This window comes from Balaenoptera physalus (genome assembly GCF_965194825.1).
Source record: "Balaenoptera physalus genome assembly, chromosome: 13".
Taxonomy (NCBI): domain Eukaryota; kingdom Metazoa; phylum Chordata; class Mammalia; order Artiodactyla; family Balaenopteridae; genus Balaenoptera; species Balaenoptera physalus.
Genome location: NC_138892.1, coordinates 93,933,436 through 93,946,058, shown reverse-complemented (window position 1 = coordinate 93,946,058; position 12,623 = coordinate 93,933,436). Strand labels below are relative to the sequence as shown.

General features: G+C 30.5%; 1 long non-coding RNA gene across 1 annotated transcript in view; it reads right to left on the bottom strand.

Annotated features, from left to right (window-relative positions):
* Nucleotides 1-1,195: 1,195 nt before the first annotated feature.
* Nucleotides 1,196-12,623, bottom strand: part of LOC309641245 — a 106,317-nt gene continuing 94,889 nt past the window's right edge. Inside the window, exons 3-4 of the long non-coding RNA XR_014252575.1 lie at nucleotides 1,610-3,768; nucleotides 1,196-1,579 (exon numbers count right to left, since the gene is read on the bottom strand). This is a non-coding gene — a long non-coding RNA (uncharacterized lncRNA). The remainder of the gene's footprint in view (nucleotides 1,580-1,609; nucleotides 3,769-12,623) is intronic.

Below are 12,623 nucleotides of genomic sequence, written 5' to 3'. Positions count from 1 at the left end.
GGGAATAATTTCCCACTGGGACTGCAATGAAAACTTCTAAGTGGAATCTCAGGCAGATTTTGGAAAAAAAAAAAAAAATAGAACAAATCCTCACAGAACTTGTCAATGTCTGCTTTTCAGCTTTCCAAATTTCCCCAAGAGATAATCTGTTACACTTCTGCTAGTAAAAGTGTTAGTCAAACAAACAGGGTAGAGTAAGGTTTTTGTTTTTGCTTTTTCTTGACCCACTGAGAGAACGTTGTTAATGTCCTTAAGAAGAAGCATGTAAAAACCAGAGGTGATATTATTTGGGGTTTAAGCATTGTTTTAAGAAAAAAATCTTGAGGAGACAAAAGAGCATGTCTATGTTAACAATAGAGGCTAATTATGAGGAGACAACTTTCAAGATAAATAAATCCTTAAAGGAAACTAGGAAAACCAGGGTGATACTTCTAAATCACCACCTATAGCACAAATACATAGCTATGAAAAGTACTTGAAAATATCTAGCATCCTAGAGAAAACAAAAAATCAATTTATACAGATACATTACAATTCGAGTCAAAATTTTAACAAAGTTTTTCATGTAAATTAACAAGAGGACTTCTACTTTTATACTGAAAAGCAAATCATCGAAAGAAACTAAGACATTCCTGACAAGTAAAATGAGTAAATACTGGCCTTCCAAAATCAAAGATTAATTAAGAGAGTATATTATAGATGTTATAATAAACAAATCAAAGAACAGAAAAGAGAAGTGAGGAGTAGGCCCATAAATATGTAGAAATCTTATTTATGACAGCTTTCATAGCATTTCAGTGTGGGAAATTAAGGGATACCAACATCTGGTCCTGGGACAATTATTGTCAACATGGAAAAAAATCAAATTTTTTTCTGCTTTACGTAAAACAGTAAAAGCAATCCACATGGGTTAAAAACAAAATCAAACCATGTGACTTAAACATACACACACCAAAAAAACCCTTTAGAAGACAATATAAAATAATATTCTTTCTGATCTTTATTAAACTTTAAAGCAAATCTTTGATAAATCCCATTGTTTTAAAATTAAGCTTTCTATTAACTGAAATATGCTCAAAAGAAAGTAAAATAAAAATCACAGACTGAAAAGTGACTAATAAGACATGTAACTTGAAGGAATTAATATCCAGAATATATAAAGAACTCCCTCAAATCCATAACAAAAGACATAATATCCCAGAGATTCCAGAAATTCTTCCATACTCTAGACACTTCTATTTGTGTACCAGAAATGCCCAGGAAGCATTATTTGTGATGGGAAAAAAATCAACAGAAGAATGGATAAAGACATCATGGAATAGTCATATTACACAACAGTATATAGCAGTAAAGTTGAAAGAATTATAGGTATACCTGTTGTACCAGTTGAAGTCCAATCAGGAAAGAGAAATTACACAGTGTTTCAACATTGAAAGTTAAAAGAATTATTTATTATAGCAGGGAATTGGAAAAAGCTAAGGATTGGCTAGAAGTAAAGGGAACTCTGAAAAATATAGAAATCGCAGATATAAGAAGCCAGAACTCCTCAGGCTGAGACTGAGTGCCCAAGGAAGAGCTGCTATACACACACACACACACACACACACACACACACACACACACACACACACACACACACACACACACACACACGAGACCACCTTGAAGTGAGAGCCGAACCTTGTTGGAGAGGGCATGGCCAATGCTCACTGAACGCAGAGGAGTGATGTCATCAGAAATTCACCCTCTAGGGGCCTGGAAAAACCGTTTATGGAGAGGAATCTCATCAGAGGTATTCTGCTGCAAAACCTCCAGAGTGGTGTGCTGAGGGAAGGTGCTAGGTGCTGCATACTTACTGTCGGACTGTGTACTAGAGAAGCTGTCTGCTGCTAGGAAAGACCCTTTCTTCCTGCAATGACCTTGTAGTGTCCTTTACAAAGCTTAACATAGGGCCAGCTGGCATAGAAAACTATTTAAAGGGCTCAGGTCCATTTTTGTTCACCTTCTGAAATAAAGAAAAGGACAAGGTAAAGGAGAAACATGATACACTTCTTGGCTGTTGTTAGTGTTGTTGCTTTTAAGCAGAGAGGTGGATACATGAAAAATGGCATTTTTTCCTTCTCTATACCCTTTATATGCGTCCTAATATTTTGTGTACTGAATTAAAATAATTTTAAAGGCCCAAATCCAATATATATTTATAGAAAAACACAGTCTGAAGTGTGGAGTACATGTACTACATACATCATTCAAATATTTCAGTGCATAGTAAAATATGTATACTTAGAAATTCATTTTATAAACATAGCATAACCTTGATATCAAAATCTGAACAACTTGTACATAACTAACCAACAAAATGTCCCAAATTTTTAATGAATATAGTTACAAAGACGCTGCATATACTCCTAGAAAAATATGATATGAACAGTAAAATTTATTAAAAGAATGCTAGGATGTGTCAAATTGGGAATTCTAGCAACAAATCAAAGTAGGAAATATATAAATGCATAGATATGCTTTACATTTTGTTGTTAAACATTAAATAAATATTAAGGAACACTCCAAAAATTTTAAATATGATAAAAATATATGAAACCAACAGAAAGCATCATAATTAATTGAAGTAAAAGAAGTATTTTAATTAACTCTATACAAACATCAAAAAAGGATAATTAATGAAACTATTAATTCTCAACACTATTCTCAAAGTTGTTGCTAATTCTGCAGTATAAAAAATATTGCATATAATAAATATTAACTGGAATAATGATTTAATCATTATTGGCAGATTTTATATTTTACAATTAAAATTCTTTAGAATATTATGGAAGTCTACTAAGGTGTCTGGATAATATATAATATAAAAATTAAATAGATTTTCTTAATATCATAATAATCAGTTTAAATCATAATGGGAAAAATAATCTTATTAGCATTAGGAACTACTACAGAATAACAAGGAATTAATCAAAAGTAATGTAAAATAAAGATGATACAATAATTTGTATATACTGGACTTTTCTATAGTATATATGTATGTACAACATGTAAATATATCATATAAAATATAAACATATATTATAAATAAATCTTTTAATGAATAGACTGTGCAATTTGTCCTTCAAATTGAGGTAATCCTTTCAGAATTACAATGGAATTTATTCTGGAACTTTTGCAGCCGTCCTAAAATTTTTATGCTACAAATCAAAATAATTAAAACCATGCTGTATGAATTCACAAGTAAGAAATTAGATTAATACAACAGAATAATGAACATGGAAAGAGTTATATATATTGTACTGATTTAATTTAGATTAAAATTGAATATGTTGAAAATATTACAGGGTAATTGACAGTAGAAAACATGGGAAAATGTGTATTATCATATACATATAGATAAAAGAATTTAGATTGGATCAAACATTGAAATATAAGTAAATAAAACCATAAGCAATTTAGAATATGATATTTAATATGTTACAGAGACTAAGATCTTTCTCCAAAAGACACAAATGAATTAAATTATAGACGAAAGAATGATAATTTACTTTTAGATTCAATTGCATTTTCTCAAAGTTGTCTTCTATTTTACCTTTTAAAAAAATTTTAGCAAAAAATTTAAAATCACCTCCTTCTTCCCTGCTTAAGAATTTCAATGCTGCTGTGGCACCCTTCCATCTTCTACCTGCTTCAAGGAAGCATAACTTTATCTCCAAATCTAGGATCCCTCTGGATTTGTGCAAGCTTCTGGTCACAATTCATTCACTGATAAATGAAACACACAAATAGAGACACTTGGATGTGCAGTAGTCATCTTCAGTTTTTTAGTAGAGACAATCTAAAGATGTTAGAGAGCAAAAATGAGAAGACTCAAGGATTCTTGATAATTATTGATCTGTTGAATCAGGCATCTCCTCAAGTGACATAATACTTTTTCCTTACTCTAGGGGCAGTTGAATCACACATTTCTGTCAAATAAATAAAAACAATCTCTTTACAATGAAATATATAGATTTTTGATGATCAGCTTGGCAAATATATGTAAGATTCAAAGTACCACCTAAGGATATAGGCACACTCAGATACTTTTGGTAAAAATTCTTTGGAGGCAATTTTGGAAATATATTTATCAACATTGACCCATTTTGGACCTCTAAAATATTTCACTTCTAGAAATTTATCTTTAGGAAATAATCAACAAAATAAACAAAAATATATGATTGTTTAATGCTTTTGTGAGAATGTTAAAATACTTAAAACTTAGAAGCATCCTTAATACCCAAAAAACATAGAATTGGTAGAAAATTATGGAATACTAGGCAATCTTTTAAAAATAAACCAAATGTATTTTATTGATATTAAAATATGTTCAGAATATATATCTAATGTGAAAATATAATTTAAAATACAGTACAGTCTTCTTTTATTAAAACATCAGTAAGTGATTATATATCAAAAAGCCAGAAAGTGTATACATCCATAAGTTTTAACTGTTTTGCTCTTAGAGAAGTGATGGGTAAGAGGCTAAAATTGGGCAACAAAATAAAATTAAATTAATTAAAAATAAAAACAACTATGTACTGTTGAAGTATTAAAGAGTTTATTCAAAAGTGTGATCAGAAAAACAAAAAGTTCCAGTTGGATGGAAAATAAGGACAATTAGGAAAATATATAAGTCCTAAATGGTTTATGATTTTAGAAAAATTGCTCAAGCTCTATTAAAATTGGCTCAGTCTATATAAATAGTATCTTATACTCATCTCATGTATTTACCTCTGAACTTCATACTTAAATTGTTGTATAAATCCTAAAATATTGTTTCATAGAAAAGAAAAAATTTTAATTACCAGTTTTACATTCTTTATCAATACATAGAATAAAATATGTCTTTCCTTACATTACATAGACTTGAATTGGATGTGAAAAATCACTGATTCACTGATTTATAAAGGTAATTAATCTAATATGTATCTTCTCTTTTGTGTATAAACTGTATCTTAGGTACAAATGCTGATGGAGAAAATTCTTTAGTAAGAAATTTCAGCTACCAAATTAAAAAGGAATGACACAGTTAAAATATCACCATTGTAATAATAGTGATAATGGAGCTAACCAATAGTAATCTATGATTGCTAATATCATTAAATGAAAAGCTAACAGGAAATTTTATGGATGGAGGGATCAGATTGTCAACAATTTAATATACTCGTTGATTTCATTATTATAAAAAGAAGAAACAATTAGATATTTTGTGTTTCCTGGTGTGTCACAATTTGGAAGTACAAAATACCATATTTCAAAAAATTTTACCATAATGTAGAACCTGAATTTAATCAAGTCTTTTCCTCACTTCCAGTTTATAGTAACTATAGGCCAAAGAAACATACTAAAAGACACTGTGAAGGTGTAGTTAGCAAAATCCTGAATGTGGGAAACTTCACAGGAAAAATGATCTGTGTTTTTTTTAAAAAAATAATAAATGTAAGGATAAATAAGATGGGATAAGAATCCTCAATATTAAAAGAGCTTTGAGAGATATAGAAGCAAAACGCAATTTGGACCTTGACTGGATTCCAGTTTAAGTAAACCAATAAAAGGAAAAAGATGAGAGACTGAAGAGTACAAACACAGACTGGATAATCTTACTTAAATTTTGTTATGACAATATTGTTGTGGTTATATTTTAAAAAGAGTATTCATCTTTTAGAAATACATTTTCAAAGATTTTACAGTGAGATCATTTGAAGCTTGGGGTTCTAATTAATTTGAGGGAGAGAAAGAAGGCTACAATATAGATGAAATTTGATTGGCCACATGCTAAAAATTGTGGAATCTGGGTGATGAGGGCATGGGAGTGCATTTCACTATTCTCTGTTTTGGCTCATGTATAGAATTCTCCATAAAGTGTTATTAAGATTTTGAAACATTTCAGCAAGCAGATGATGACAAATGGAAATGATTACTATAATATCAAATATAAATAATTGACAATGTGTAAAATACCAATAATGTTCTGTTAAATAAAAAAAATTAAGTATCTGATCTGTTGTTTTGGTGATGTATATGATCAGATCAACTCTTCTCAATGTAGTTTGTGCGTTGTTAGAAAGGTGGGATGTTATCAACACTGAAAAATAGATATTTAGCATATCCCCAGAAGAAAACAGAATTACAACAGTTTTCCTCCTAATTTTCAGTTATCACTTTGCACCAAATATAAGAATCTTTCAGTTGTTGCAAATAGGATATAAAGGGGCAATGGAGCAGGAAATAATTTATATCATGAACTTTCTTCACTAATGTATTCTCTGATGACAATAGTGACATCAAAGAGTTTAGCTATAGTTTTAAAGTTTCCTGCAAAAAACAAATTCAGCAGCAACAATTTTTTGCTCTTTCCTTATACATCCTGGTATGTATCGATGTATGAATACATGACATTTGTATGCAAAATAAAAATAGTATGTACAACGTTTTATTTAAAATGAAATAATACATTCTCGCTCCATATTCATTCACATAAGCACATTCTGATGTGCACATGTAGGTATGTGTGTGTACGTATGCATGTCTTCACTTGTGAACATTGTTTGCAAAAATTGAGATTACTTTTTTTACCTCAAAAAAGGAAGAATTTAAACTAGACGTGATTGCCTTTCTCATTGATTAAATAATATTCCAACATTCTTCCAAATAATTTCTCCCATATCAGATTGGTTATTATTTATTGCAAGAAGTAATAATAATACTTTTGCAAAAGCTTACTAGTAATTTCTCTGATAACATAGCTTAATGCAATCTTCTTGCTCAGCTAAATATATTGTCTATAAACAATTTTGTCAAATAATAAAAATAGTCAAACAATTTCTGTTGAACTTTAAAAGCCAGTGCTTGAGGATATTCTGGCAATCTGACATAATATAAGAGGTCTGCTGTGGACATTAGGAGTCATTCAAACCAACTACAAAATATTACAAATGAAAACAATTAAGATCCAAAAAGATTAAGTAATCTGATTAAGGTTAAACAATTTTAGGATTCTTTGAAGATGGATTGGATTGAGTATACTCTCTTGATTTTTTTGGAATTTCAGAGTTGTTCTGTCACTACACACAGCACAAACCAGCAAGAAGAGTGAAATAAAAACAACCATATTATTTTGCACTTCCTTCAGTTTCAATGCACTGCTTCTTTTTTCCCATAACAGGATCTTTACCAAATTCATTTGATTACACCAATGATTATGGCAGTTCTCCTGGACCCATATTGTTTGTGTCTTTAAAAATGATTAATTTGAAAATACACTAAGTAACCATAAATAGTCACTGCTGTGGGACTGAGATACCAACAGAGATTTAGGTGAATTGGGTAAGGTATTCAAATAAAAGTCTGGTTTCCCCACATGATACTTGTGAAATACTAGTTTTCACAGCATAGAGGCTTGAAGACCTTATCCAAGAGTCTCTACAATAACAGAAGAGTTGTTTCACTGTCTTGTGATCAAGTTTGAGTTTGGGACCCAGAAGAGTGTAAACCAGAGGCTCTCTGAATGAAAAAGCCTTGATTTGGTGTAGAAGCTAATTAGATGTAGTTGTTCATCCATAAATCTATTGTAATGGTTTGAAGAAGAATAAATTATCTCACTAGAGTAAGATGCTGTCTAGTGTTGCCATATACATATATATTTACATAGAAGGATCAACATTTAGGAAAAATGACTATGTTTACCAAATAATAGAACCACATGACTGAAAAGCAACTAAAAAAATTCAGATAATAGATGCTGACACAGTTGATTCAAATATTGGAGCAAGTTGAAAAGAACTTTAAAATAATCATGTTTAGTACATTTAAGGGAATAAAGAAAAAGATGATAAAGATTGAGAACAGATGAATAAATTTGCCAGAGAATTATTATCTATAAAAACAAACAAGTACATCAAAAACTACAAGACACATATCTGAAATTAATAAACGAATTAAATTATATTAATTATAGAGACAACAGAAGTCAGAATTTGTGAATGGAAAAACTAGGAAATATTGATAGAATATACATCATCTAAATTAAAGGGGGAAAACATTAAAAATAAAAGAAATGCAAATATTAGTGGTTCCATACAAAACTGTAATATACATGAAATTGGGGTTCCAAAAGAAATCAGAGAATCAAGAAAAAATCTGAAGATATAACAAGTGCGAATTTTCCAAAAATCATGACAAACAGGTGTCTATTGAAAATACATGCAGAATAAATAACCAAAAAAGTAATATTAGAGTAAGGCTGCTGAAACTTAAAATGAAAAGAAAAGTTTGACAGTAACAAGAGGAAAAAAGAAACATTATCTTCAAAGGAATAATAATAGGACGGCCATTTGATTTCTCAGCACATTAATGGAAGCAAGAAGACCGTGCATTTAAGTTTATCATTGTTAAATCTTCCTAACATATCAAATGATTTATCATTATAAAATATCCTTCTTCATCTCTAGTAACATTTTTTTGCTTACATTTTGTTTTGTTTGATATTAATATAGCCACTCCAGCTTTAACTTGTAGTATGTTTTCCTTTAAGCCCATATAAATTTCTTTAGATTTCTACTTTTCCTTTTCTACTCATTTCAACATCTGGATCATCTTAGTCTCTGGACCAATTGATTCTTTTTCTCCCTGTGTAGGTCACATTTCTGCTTCTCTGCATACCTAGTAATTTTGTTTTATGATAAATATTATATATCTAACATTTTCAATGGTCTGTAATATTTATTTATTTTTTGTTTGTTTGTTTAGAGTGTTTTTTTGCTCTGATGAACAGTTAATTTACTGGTGGGTTATTGTGTTTCTTTTGAAGATTATTTTTAATTTCTGATACATGAATCTCCTAAAGCATGAGTTGTCAGAGATGTCAGCTCAGTGCCTAGGCAGAGACTCTGTTCAATTGTGGGGCTAATCTTATCTGTTTCTCTTGTTTCAGTAATCACAGTCCTATGCTGCCTGTTAGTCAATCTCTGACAACAACTGCATACATTTTGTCCAGCTTTATAGTTGTTTACAATTGGAGGAAGATTATAGTATCAATTACTCTCTACGATTAAGAACAGAAGTCAATGCTTTTTTATTATTTTTGAGACAGATAATATTTTTGAAAAACATATTTTGGAGAAAAATAACTTCCCTAAACTTTTTTTAGGCTTTTTAAAAAATCTCTCTAGAAAGTTCCTCCTCCTATAGTATTTAAATCCATTGATTCTTTTTTTAAACTTTTTTTTTGACAACATTTTCAGAAATGCATTACGTAAAATAATATGACACTGACTTACGTATCTTTGATCATTGTTTTTGTTTTGTTTTGTCTTTTGCTCTTGACATTATGCATAATGAATTTCTCTAGGATGGTGATTTTAAGGTATTAGGCTATTTTCTTGAGATGAATTTATAATTTCTGCAGTTACAAATCAAACTTGATACCCTACCAGGGGAAATTAGTATCACAGGGAACAAACTCTTAAAGTCACTTTAATAACAATAATTTAAAACTTTTGGAATATTTCATTAACCTGGGGGTTAGTGTGGGAAAACATCAACAAGTTTTCGATTTAGCCTGAATGGATTAGGATAATAGCTGTTTCAGCCTGATATAAGGATAAAAGCAATTCCATTAATTTACTTTTAAAGTTATTGATTAAAAACATAAATGACTCTATTAATAAAGCAAAATGTAAAGGATCTTTAGATTAAAATATGCATTTTAAAATCATTTTGATTAATTTCTCAGTTGCCCCTTAAGAAGCCACAAACTGAGGAAGGAATTAATATCATAATTTCTTGGATCTACTAATGGAGAAACATCTTATTTTACTTTTCATAGTGTAAGCTCAAGACTGTGTCTCAGTTGGAACTCTTTTTGCTTTACAAAGGCTGGTTGGTGAATAATGGGGACTGTTTGTCATATATATATGTTAAGTATTCACAGAGTCCACCTAGGCTATTTTCTCTCTTGGATACTACATAGATTGTAGTCACTTTTAATTACTTGTATTGTATGCCAAAAGAACCTGGGTATGCTTTCTTATATAGCCCAAATAAAATAATTTCCTGAAACTACATTGCTCTATTTACTTGGCCTTGATTCTCCTTTACAATTGCTTCCAACATTAGATAATGTATTTGTAGGCTTTTTCCCCCCCGCCTGCATTTTAGTATCTATGCATTTGTACATTTTCATAACACTTTCTTTTTTCAAATGGCATTATGGGTTTGCACATAAATTCTTCTCTTTTCCCTTGTCATGTCTGCTAATCTTTTTGCTGTTGTTGCTGCATTTACTACTGCAAGTTCAATTTAACTTATGAAAATCAAGCTGTCTATTCTGCTTCATTCATCGTCATCAACCAAAATCATTCTGGAATCAAAACTTGTTTTCTACTATCTTGTTATTTTTTGGTGATGATATGTGGAAGGGAAAGTAGACAGTGGCAGGACATTGGATTGAACTGCAGTTTTAGCAAACATCTGCCTCTGCATAGTAACCTTGTGGGATTTGTGCAGACTCTTGTCTACAAAAATCAAAATTCTGAGAGAAGCTTTTTCTGCCAAATGTTGTTAGATGCAGAACTCAATATGTGTGTCAACAAAAGAAAATTCAAGTGTCAACTACACATAGATTACTCATATTATATGTAATTATAAGAAAAACTCAAACACCAAGTATGTCCTAAGTATAAAGAATAAATTGAATTTAGAAACTTCTATCTTTATATTTTGAAGTAACAGAAACAATTTAATAGATCACAGTATATTTTTCATAAATATTTTTGGGGACAGTTAAAAAGAGAGTGGTTTAGTTTTGCTAGTAACTTGGGAGAGGTGTAAACTCCGGTCACTCTTCTAGTACAAATAGGCAGAAGGATATTCTTAATCACCTTAGGATCCAATAATTAGTGCAAAGGAGATAGTATATTTTCCTATTGTGATTGTAAAAAGAAATACATAGTTGATAATTTTCTTCTATAGATTCAAAGGTTGTAAGTGGAAAATCACTCAGAATCATTACCCTTTTATCATGCAGTTTAGCCTCCATATTAAAATGTAGTAATCTTAACCATTATACATTATATCAGTCATATGAATGTTAGGTTTTAAAGCAAGCATATAAAGTCTAAGTGTTATAATTAATTTATTATCTGTTCAGGTTTATGAAAGTAATTGAATTTGGCCATTCAATTATTTAGTTTTTTCAGCCTTTAAAGCCCTTTAAAATCACCTGACAAAATTGAGATACCTATATTTGGAAGGAAGATATCAATTAAATGGTGACAATTGTGAGCAAAAAATACATTATGGATTACATGAAATGAATTAATAGCCCAGAAAGATTTCTTATAATTTTAATTTTGATGATAGTTCATTCTCATTATTTTTGTTTTTGTTTTGTTTTGGTTTGGTTTTTTTTGGCCACACCATATGGCATACAGGATCCTAGTTCCCTGACCAGGGATCAATCCTGCACTCCCTGCAGTGGAAGCTCGGGGTCTTAACCACTGGACCACCAGGGAAGTCCCCTTGTTATTGTTTTAACCACCAAGTTTTTCTTATTATTATCATTTTATTTTTACCATACACAGTCTGCATGTAGATAGCCTCTAATTTATGATTCACCAATCCTGCTATTTGGATAACATCTCAATTTAGATAAGTCTTTTTATTCCACTATAAAAGTCCAAACACGTGATATTGGAGGGCTCCTAAAATGTCCTATAGTCCAACTTCTAACTTTATGCAGAAAAACTCTCTAAAACATCCCAGAGATGTGGTCAATCAATTTGGAACCTCTCATGAAAGAGAAAGTCATTTCATCATAAGCAATGTGTTCGGTTGGGGAGTTCTTACTCCTCATATTGAACCAAAATTCTACTACGCATTCATCTAGATTTTTCTTTTGGAGTCAAACTCAGAAAGAAATTTAATCCTATAATCATACTAAAACTCTTCACATATTTGGGAATATCCATCATGTCCTAGAACTTCAACATAGCAGATGAAAAAGTCCTATTTCCTTCAACTGCTCTCCCATCAACATGGTTTGCAGACCCCTATAAATCATGCACTACCATTTCTCTCACACTATAATTATGTTTCTTAATATATCTACTAAAATGTAATTTCCAGAAATATGTAAATTCCAGAAATACAATTTCCAAGATGTGATTGGACCTATACCAAATTTTACCTGTTTTTTGTTGTTTTTTTTTTTTTACAAATATCATATTTTCTTTAACTCAACTTCAGATTTCAATAACATTTTTGCCAGCTATATTATACTGCTGGCTCATGTTGAACACATACTTATAAAAGACATGGTTTATTTTATTCATTTATCCAATTTGATAAATATTTAAGAATACACACTACTACTTCTGGTTAAAAGCTGTATGAGGTGCTGGGAAGATACAAATAAGATAAGGATTTCAATATAGTTAGTGAAACTGTTGAATTCATATAAAGTTCAATAAAATGCAAACAGTATGTAATTGGATCGCAGAGAAAGATTACTCAATACATACTGAGAATCAGAGGTTTCCTGGGAGGTGCTATACAAGCTACCTCTTGAAAAATAAGGA